Source organism: Cupressus sempervirens, chromosome 8 (assembly GCF_028749045.1).
Source record: "Cupressus sempervirens isolate cs-2001-9-10 chromosome 8, ASM2874904v1, whole genome shotgun sequence".
Lineage (NCBI taxonomy): Eukaryota > Viridiplantae > Streptophyta > Pinopsida > Cupressales > Cupressaceae > Cupressus > Cupressus sempervirens.
The window spans coordinates 313,892,758-313,904,272 of NC_143125.1; positions in this window are offsets into that span (position 1 = coordinate 313,892,758).

Below are 11,515 nucleotides of genomic sequence, written 5' to 3' on the forward strand. Positions count from 1 at the left end.
CAATATGGGTTAATTAATACACAGGAACCTATGTCATATCTTAGAAAATAATAACCATATTTAGGATTACCTAGACTTCTATACTTAAGCGAAAAATAAATTCATACTTGAATGCTAGATTCACATGTTCTATATACTTGTATATGCATATAATAGTCAAAGAAAAGTTCAATACTTAAATGGGTACACTATCATATAAACCACTTAGTCATCTCACCGAAAATTTCAACATAGTCATAATAATATGTGGATATACATGTATGTGCATATTCATAAATATAGAAAGTAAAAATATAACCATAAGGGTATTGCATGCATCACACATTATAAAATTTGAATCCAAATACAAATGAAAAATTAAATTGAGAATGTCTTAATTCAAAATAATAGTGAATAATGACTATTAGGACTAATGATTTCATATACTCAAGGCAATACACCATATATCAAGACCAGGCTTGCAAATATTGGGATAAAGAAATCTTATCTATATTATATCCTCCCAAGTAATTGAAATATCATCAATTAATCCCATTATATCTCAACTTGGTATAATTATCTTCCTCAAAGCACCATATTTTAATATTGAAACACAGGGCCAAGCTGTAAAGATATATTTGATCCCTTCTCAATCTAATAGGTGGCTCAATCAAGTGTATGTGTTACAATATAAATATACCATCTAAAGGCTAAAATTTGGAACAAATAATGCATACACGAGAGGGTAAGAAGTAATATAAGGGAATATATGATTAGATCACTCCTTTTAAGTATTTGAAAGTACCCAAAAAATATGGTATGATCTTAGAGCCTCTTTCATAATAAATTTGAATCTTGTATAGTTTTACTCTCAATAATACAAAACGATGCAGGAGCATCTTGAGTGTAAGGGAAATCTTGCATCACCTAAATTTTTATTTTTTAAAATCTATTTAAATAAGGGCTATCCCAGTCCTGAGTTTTTATTTTTTGAAGCTTAATATTTTTAGTACAAGTTGGTCACTCAAGATTAGAATGTAATTTTAGATATATTAGACTACCAATAAAATTTTATTGCAAGATCAAGTCTATTTGTGAAGCTATTAATATTTTTGAGATTGGAAATAGGGTAGAGAAACTTTAAACTCATCTTTGAAGGATTTAGAGGCTCCAAAAAAGGGTCAAACTCTTGAAATATAAGAGGAGTAACTAAGAAGGGAGGGGTGAATCAGTACCCACAAAAATAAATCCTAGATCTCTTAGATGTCAATACAAATTAAAACAAACTCTGATGAAATTGAAAATACTGTTGTAACTCAGTTAGCACTTAATCACTCAGCAAACACTAAGAATTATTGTTACTCATCAATCCCTAAAATAAATGCTTCTTAAGATGTTTAATGTGATTAATCTTAATTAAATTAGTTGCAAAATCATAAAGAAAATAACATGAATACATATGACACTAGGATTTAACGTGGAAACCCAATATGGGAAAAACTGCCAATTGCAGCTAATTATTATTTTTCACTCTTCTAAAGTGAGCCCTATTAAGAGTCAACCCTGTTAAAGGTTACAAAAAATACTTTTAGGTGTGACCCTGTTAAATGATTTAAATCACTTTGTTAGGAGTGGCCTTGTTAGAGGTGTTTAGACAGTTCAATCTAGAAATGCCACCTTGTTAGAGGATTTAGCAAATAATTGTTAAGCTAACTCTATTAAGAGATTTGATACACTGCTACAATCATTAGAGAGTAACAATGATATGACCTAATTGCTGATTTTAGATCTTTCTTCTAACTTGAATACTTGATCGGATAAAACTTTGTAGCTTAGTCAACTCAGGATATTCTAATATTCTTCCAATTTGCTTCCTTGATTTATCTTTTCTGTCCCATGCTTCTCTCATTCAATCCCACAACTTAACCTTATGCTTATATCATTTACCTTGTCAAGTTGGCTTGAATGCACTTTGAAATATTCAATATTCACCGCTTAAGTTGGCTGGACTTAACAAATAAATTCATCAAACTAAATATGTTGATTCAAGAAAAATCTTTCATTAGCCAACTCAACTCGGTCAACATTAACTCAGAAAAGATTTTCTTCAGACTTCCTTTGTTAACCATGTGAACTTAGTTAACAATGCATCATGAATTGAATTCCTTTTGTTAACCAAGTGAGCTCGATTAACAACGTTTCCTTGATAATTTCTCTTTGATGCCCAAGTGAACTCGACTGATATTGACTTTGAACTTGATTATCTCTAGAACACTCATAAAACAATGGAAACTATCTTCATCGCCTGAGTGAGCTCGACAGATACTGATTGGTAAAGACTTGACATTTTGTGTAACATCAAAGACAATATACAATTGAATAATTATTTTCAACACAAACATCATTTGAATAGAGTTTGTGTGAGATCAATAATTGTAGAAAATTTTATGGAATTTATAAAATGGACTCATAATAGCCAATTGGAGCAATTGGTGATGAGTTATGGTCTTCAAAAGTTGTGCTACTTGAAATCAAAGAAAATGGAATTCCTTCAAAATTTATTTTGAGTTTCAAAATTTGTTGGGGACTACTCTAATTTAATAAAATATGAATAATAATATCTTAGGGTTCATCAACCTCAAAGTTTAGGGATAAAATTTCTAAAACCTGCTTGGGCTGTGGGAAATTGCCTCTATAAAGAAGATGCATAAGATTATCTAGGATAGTTTTGGATAAGATATGGTGGCTTTGACCTATACATCATTATTAGGAAATGTCAATGTTGCTTTACATGTTCCATTTCTAAATATCGTAGTTCTATTTTATTGGAGATAGAAAGAAGCCCCTTTTTTGTTCTCATAAATTATTGTTATTTCTTTATTCTATTGCACATGCTTGTGTTAATAAGGGGAGTACCCTTAATTTAGTAGTATTATAGTAGGAGTTATTGACTATGTAGATGGATCACCAAATGTCAGGTAGTTTGCACTAGGACTATGGTTGTGAGTTTGAGTGATAAGTGCAAAAATGCCTTTGTGAAGAAATTATGGCTAAAGAGTTGGGGTTGTGACAAAATAGGGTTTTAGATCCTTCTAGAGACAAGTTGAGGTATTGTAGGTGGAGACTAATAGAGGAATAAATATTGTGAAAAGAGAAAAAAATGAGAAGGAATTTGAATAAGAAGGGCATATAGAACAATAAGCACTAAAAGTAAATCCAGAAGAGGCTAGGATTTTGAAGGTTATTTCTAGATTGGAAAGAGACCTAAGATTAAAGTTCCCATATTTTTGATAAATATTAACCCAAAGGAATTGATTGAGTGGATCAGTGATCTAGAAGAATATTTTAAGTATAAAGATATAGAAGATCTTGAGAGGGTAAAGTTTGTGAAGGCTAAATTGAAGGGTCATGTAAAATTTGTGGCAGGAGATTCAATGAGAGAAAATAGAAGAGGAAAGGAGAAAATCATAAGATGGGATTAGATGGTGGATAAATTAAAGAGACAATTCATTCCTATTGGCTATGATATTGATCAAGGAGGAAGATGAAGAGGGAAAAGTTTAAAAAGATGAGGTTTTTATGGAATATGTTTCCATTGCAGAGAAGAAGGTTATAAGGCTTATGGGTATCCTCAACATCAAGGGAAAACAAACATGTTGAAGGCCATAAGTCATTGCAAAAGTTTTATATATAGATGAAGAGGCTGAGTAATCAAATTCTAAAGATGTTGAAAGAGGAAAAGTCCTAGTTTCTATAAGTGTCTTGGTGAGTGATAAGAATGAACCTAAACAAAGGAAGAATTTATTCTACACTAGATGAAAGTATAATGGTAAAGCATGAAATGTCATTATTGATAGTGGTAGTACAAATAATCTCCTTTTTGAGAAAATGGTTAATAAGTTGAAGTTAGAAAGAAAGAAGAATCTAAATTCTTACCAAATTTCTTGGCTATAAAAGGATCATAAGGCCTTGGTTAATGAACAATAAATAGTGAAGTTTAAGATTGAGAACCACCATGATGAGGTTTTGTGTGATTATGCCTATGGATTTCTTCCATTTATTGTTGGGAAGGCCCAAGAAATTTGGTCATCATGTAGAAGATTATTGGTATGCAAATACTTATTCTTTGAAAAAAGATGAAGAAAAGGTATGTAGTAATGCTGTGATTTGTTTAGTTTATGGAAGAAAGTTTCTAGAAGGTATGAGGCATGACCATATGTGTTTTTTTTTAATTCCAAAGTTCAATATAGATCAAGAAATATAAGCTGTACCTACAAAAGTTTCATATTTGTTTGACGAGTTTAAGGATATTGTATCCAATAATGTGCCTGATGGATTTCTACCTATGAGAATGACAAGTCATCATATGGATTTTATTGTAGGAACCATTTTTTTAAAATAAGGAAGCTCAAAGATTGACTTTAGTCAAAAGTGATTAATTGAACATATAATATAAGAATTATTTTAGAAGGGGTTGATTCAAAAGAGTTTGAGTCCATATTTGTACTATCAGTATTAGCACCAAAAAATGGATAATGGAGGATGTGTATAGATTCTTGAGCCATAACAAATTTACTATCAAGTAAAGATTTCCCTTACCAAGGATGGATGATATTATGGACTATTTTATTGGATATGTATATTTTACAAAGCTAAATATAAAGAGTAGATATAACCAAATTAGATCATAGCAGGAGATGAATGGAAGATAACCTTCAAGACAAAGGAGGGCTTGTATGAGTGTGTTATCATGTATTTTAGACTAATGCATGCACTGATTACATTCATGTGACTCATAAATGAGGGATTGAAAGAATCTCAAGGTAAATTTGTCATTATTTATTTAGACGATATTTTGATATTCAAAAAGATATCAGAAGAGATAAATGAGGGATTGAAAGAATCTCAAGGTAAATTTGTCATTATTTATTTAGATGATATTTTGGTAGTCAAAAAGATGTCAAAAGAGAATATAGTGCATATTTGTAGGGTGTTTGAGAAGTTAAGGGAAGTTAAATTATTGATTAATCTAAAGAAGTGCAATTTTGTGGAGTTAGTATATATGGGATTTGCAATTTTAGAAAAATGTCTAAAAATGAATTTAGAGAAGGTGAAGGCTATCTTCAAATGACATACTCTAAGAAGTGCAAGTGAGTTAAGATATTTTCATCATTTGGATAGATTTCACAGAAAGTCTATTAGGAGTTTTAGTAATGTATGTGGACCTTTGACTAAAATGATGAGAGAGGATATTAAATAGTTTAAGTGGACTATAGGAGAAGATATGCGTTTTTAATTGTTGAAATATTTTTAAAATAAATTTTAACACTTTCAAATTTTAATATGGTGTTTCATGTAGACTCTGATGCTAATGGATTGTAATTGGATCTATTTTGATTCAATAAGGTATACCCATTTCTTATTTCAGTGAGAATTTAAATGAAATTAAAAGAAAATATTATATTTATGATTAGGAGTATTTTTTCTATAGCCAAATCATTAAAGACATACAGATATTATCTTTCTTCTAAGGAGTTTTTTTATAGTCCGATCATCAAGATTTGCAATAGTTGAATAGTAAATAAAAAATTAATCAATTTTTTTTTTCAATGGGTTAGTTTTTTGCAGAGTTACACTTTGTTTTTAAACACAAGAGTGGGAAGTCTAATAGGGTTGTAAAATCTCTTAGTAGGATAATTTTTTTGATGAGAGATGCTAGCTGAGGTCGTTGGGTTCAAAGAACTCAAGAGATCGTATCTAGAGGATCTTGATTTTGGTGAAGCTTGGAAACCTTGTACAAAACTTATTACTCTAAATAGAACTATGTGGTTGGATTTCATCATCCAGGATGATATTTTGTTCAAAGGTAATTAGTTATGCACTCAAACAACTTCTACGAGGGATAATATCATCAAAGAGAAGCATAGAGGAGGGGTAGATGGATATTTTGGTCATGATAAAATTGTTTCTCTAGTTCTTTCAAATTATTACTAGCCACAATTGCAACAAGACTTCACTATTTTTTTATGAAATTGTAGAGTATGTCAGATGAAAAAAGGAGCAAAATAGAATACAATGTTATATCATCCATTAAATACACTAGAGAAACTATGGGAGTATATTATTCTTGAAATTTTCCTTTCCTTATCAAGGACTTAGAGAGGGCATGATTCTATTTTTGTGGTGGTTAATAGGATTTAAAATATGCCACATTTATTCCTTGCAAGAAGACTAATTATGTTCATGTGGTAGAATTTTTTCTTGAGAAGTGGTGAGACTACATCGTCTACCAAAGAGTACAACTTTAGATAAAGACACCAACTTTGTTAGGTACATTTATAGAAAATTATGACAAAAATTAAAAATAGATTTAAAACCTAGCTCAACACACCATCTACATACTAATGAATAGATAGAATTGGTAAATAGGAATTTGCAAAACATTTTGAGATGCTTTGTTGAAGATAAACCAAATGGATGAGATTAAATTCTACCACAAGAAGAGTTTGCATACAATTATTTTCTCAATGAGAGCATCAATTAAATCACCATTCCAAATAGTATATGAAAGTAGTCTCAAAAATGGTTTTTAAATAAGGAAGTTGGACAAAGGGGAGAAAAGTAGTGACAAATATAAAGACTTTGTACAAAACTTGAAGAACTTGCATGAGAAAGTGAGGAAATACATTACTAAAATAAATATATAGTACAAGGCTAAGGTAGATAAGAGTAGGATGATTAAGACATTTTAGGTTGGAGATAAAGTCATGGTTCATTTGATAAATGAGTAATTTCTAGTGGGTACATATAACAAGTTAAAGATGAAGATGTTTGGGCCATGCAAAATACTAAAGTAGTATCATTTAGAAAATTCATATGAAGGAGATCTTCCTAGTGAATTAAAAATTTCACTAGTGTTCAACATTTTAGATATGAAAAAGTATCGTGAAGGAGGTCTTGAAGATGAGGTCACAAAAATTTAATGGATTATTCCAGTGACTACTTCAGTTAAAAAAGAGATTGAAGATTTTTTGGATAATCATGTTGGCAAGAGCACAAGAAACATGCCATATGAAGAATATCTAGTCAAATGGAAATGAAAACCTATTACAAATTCATCATGGATAACAAGAGAGGAGGTTAATCATCTTGTTTTCCTCTAAACACCTGATATGTGATAGGGCTGATTATCAAATTATCCTAGGTGTTTGATATAGGAGCATCCCGAGTGTAAGAGAAATCTTTCATCACCCAACAATACTATTGTTTTATCTTTTGCAATCAAGGCCATCTTAGTACATTTTTTTGTTATTGGAAGATTACTATTTTTAGTAGTTGGTCACTCAAGCTCAAAATATTCTAATTTATTTCTAAGAGTTTCATTTTTGATGTATCATCCTACAAATATAGTTTCATTGCAAGATCAAGTTTATTTGTGAAGTTATTAACAAAAATTTAGTATTGCTAGTAGGGTATAAAAACTTTGAATTTTATTTTGAAGGATTATGAGGCTCTAAAAAGGGGTCAAACCTTAGCTGACTAAAGCTTGTGATAATAAGACATTATAGAATAGATCATGACATTTCTTAAATGGGGTCATAATAAAGAGAGCAATTGGCGATAAGTTATGGTATTTGGAAGTTGTGCTACTTGAAATTAAAGAAAATGAAATTCCTTGAAACTTTGTTTTGAGTTCTAAAAGTTATTGGGGCCTACTCTAATGTACTAAAATATTAATAATATCTTAGGGTAGGTTAGCCTCAAATCTGAGGGCTAAAATTTATAGAACCTTATTAGGCAGTAGAAAATTACCTATAGAAAGAAGTCATTTAGGGTTGTCCAGGACAATTCTAAATATGATATGATGGCTCTAGACTACAAAATATTGCAATAAAATTCCAATATGAATTTTCATGTTTCATTTATGAATATTAAAATTTCATTTTATTGGAGATAATAAGATGCCCATTTTATGTTCTTACAAATTGTTATTATTTCTCTATTCTTTTCTACACCTTTATGTTAATAAGGAGAGTACCCTTCATCACAAAATTGTACATTGATAAATTTTAATATAATATATTAGTATTGAGATAATTATCCTTAATACTTAGTAATTTATCCTTAGTATTCAATAACTTCTCTCTAACTTAAACTACTTGTTTGTCTATATCCAATGCATCTCAATACCCCCCATATCCAAAATAAAAATAAAAATTCATGCCGCCTATCTTGACTCATTGGGATCTAAAATGGACAACCATACAATTCCTTAAATGACTCATACCAAGTAAACTACTATACCCATCATTATAAGAAAACTCAACTAGGAATAAATAGTCCTTTCACTTGGATTGATAATCCATAACATACATGCAAGTAATTTATGAAGAACCTTGTTCCCCCTATTTAATAATCAATTTCAAGATAGTAGGAAAACTAAATTTAAGTTGAACACCTAAAGCATGTTGCAAGGATATCTAAAATATATATGTGAATATTGTGTCATGGTTCGAAATTATTGTATAAAAATAATAATATTTGACTAAATAAACTACTAAAAATATATATTTAAATGACTAATTTTGGTCACATGACCATTAGAATTTTTTTGTCAATCAATTGTCTGATGACCAAATTAATGACTTAGCTATATATTTAGTTATTAATTTAGTCATATATTAAATTTTGGTATTTAAGAGTATTGAGAGGGAGGTGAATTAGTACACATAGGTAGCCTACCAATATAACCACTACTCTATTAAACCTTCATATAACTTTCAAAATATATAAAAGATAACTAATGTAATGTAGGAAAAGTAAATAACATCAAACATCCTTAAAATCGTCACATATGACACAATGATTTTTATATATTAAAACCCTTAGCTAGAGGGAGAAAACCATGGAGGGGATGATACACACAAGCTCTTCACTATAGTAAATATATTTTCTCCACTAGGATCTATAAATACTCCTTTTGAGGGTTTCCCCTCTTAAGAGTGATGAATATACTGCTAGGAGTATAATGTGATATGTTAGGATCTACCTCAGTAGAGGATTTTATAAGTCCTAAGAGTCGACATTATCAAAGGATTTACACAAATAGACTAGTTAAGGTCCACCCAATTTAGGTATTTCTCTTTCTATAACTATTAGAGAAAAAATTGTGTAATCTAGATGTAACACTCCTTCTCTGTCATATCTAATCATTTTCTCTGCACTCTAAATATGCTCTCTACTCAATCTCTACATAATACTTTAATCACAATCCTTAATGAACCAAATATATTAAATCTTTAATGCAATTGTTCTCACATTAATACTAAGAACAATTCTATATAGGAACACCATTTGCACTACCTAATCCTTGTCATCTATTAAAATTTCATCCTTGGTGCTCATTTACCTCATTTGTTTCACATATCTCAATGCTATAACATATTTTTCTTAACCACATCAATCCATGTTAGATTCATATGAGATTTATTCATAAATAGTTAAAATATGTTTAACTAGTTCTAAACACTACAACATTTAGGACCATTATTTGATGGCACTTCATCGCATGAACTGATGACGAAACATTAGAATATCAAAAAAAAGAGCCATCAATGAACAAGTATAATTTTTTTGATGGATTCTAAAGCCATCATAATACTAATGACATATGTTGTTGGTCTGATATGAGGAAGTGAAGATTGTGAAAACAAGTTGACCATCATCATTGCCGTAGGAGGTCATTGGTACACTAGTACATTTGCCCTTCAATTTTGCCTTTCATTTTCAACCAAAGGCCATTTTGGCTTGTGATTTTCACATTTTTTTTTTTTTCGTTTATGTCCCGAAAAGGTTGACATTTCAATGTTAATTAAGTTTTTTCTCAAAATTTTGATGTCATATTAGTTAAATTTTAAAAATTTGAGCAAATCAGGATATAAACACAAAAAAGTGAAATTCACTTCATTTTTGTTTTATCCAAATTGCAAGTGGGAGGAATGGATCAAGTTGTAATGTGTGTTTGGGGACTGGTAAGCCACATTTTTTATGCTAATCATCGCATAAATGCTTATAATGATAGAAAGTATGTGAATGCTAAAATAGCTAGGTTGAATAAGAGATTATTTGGATTGCCTTCTGTATAATCCTAACCAAAACATAGGCATATCTAAGGGATTTTTTGGATTGCTTGTTGAATTTCCTTTTCTTCCTTCTCCATTGAAAAAGATATTTGTATAGACACAGATGAAAAGGGCACAAAAAAAAATCATGTTTGAATTTTGAATTAGGTTATTTGATTTTGAAACATAGATATTATTTGTGTTTGAAGAAAAATAATAGACCCTCTATTAGGGTATTGAAATGCTTTGAAATCATTTTTTAAGTTAAAACCCCAAAATTTTATTTATTTGTATAGTTCTATAACTATTTGTAATCATTTGTGTTCTACTTGGCAAACACCTTCTACCATAATTGTAGGTTAATATCATATTAAAATTCTTAATTTGTCTCTACCATGAACAAACAACTGTAAAAAGACTAGCAAATAAGGAAAACAATGAAAAATTATAGAAAATTTCTTTTGTCTTAAATATGAACTTTATATATCAACCCTCTATCCCATGTCTCAGGATTTGTATGTTTGAATAGATATAGAATTGTTCAAAGACCGACTACCAACCTTTAAACCACTTCCTAAACTGACTTATAACTACTTCTACTTGATTTTGATGCTTTACATATCTTAATACATATGCTAACATGCCACTTAGCCTAATAGTGTGACATTTTACTTGGAATAAGATATGTTGCCAACTTGACAACCACATGCTATTTTACCTATAATATATGCTTCCTTGACATAAACACTTATATTTCCCTTTAGAACCTTTCGACCTACCTATTAGCCTTTATGGTGTAGGATAACTCTTTAAATTGTGTAATAGTCCAAGATTAATTAAGCCTAGGATGTCATAAGGATCATTGGATCCATTTGAAAGAATGCCACAACATGAATTTGATGCCGACAAAATCAACAAACTTTTCAATCTGTACATTAACACTTTATTGTTGTCATCAAATCTTTAAAATGGAGGCAACATTTTCCATGTTTACACTTTCTTGATCATAAACAACTATGTCACTAGTTAAACTAAACCATTTTATTTTAGCAAAAGTTCATTCTTTATCCAAAATCCAACTGATATTCTAATTAACCTTTCCTCATTTGAAAACAAAAATACTTTATATCATTCCCAATCTTGAAACTTTTTAGCCCACATCTTAAACTAGAAAGATGTAATGCATATAGCTAGAAATGAATTAATTTTCATGCTTTTAAAATAGAGGTTCATGCCATACTCAAATTAGTCATCCATTTTATATCCATATCTTAAAAAAAAAAAAAAATTAAATTACAAAACAAGTTTATCCATAAAATTCAGATTCTTTCCATTCAATGTATCCCATGCCATCAAATCCAATATCATGTGAATATTTGATAAATCTAAAATCTGCACTAATTGTGAAATTAGTC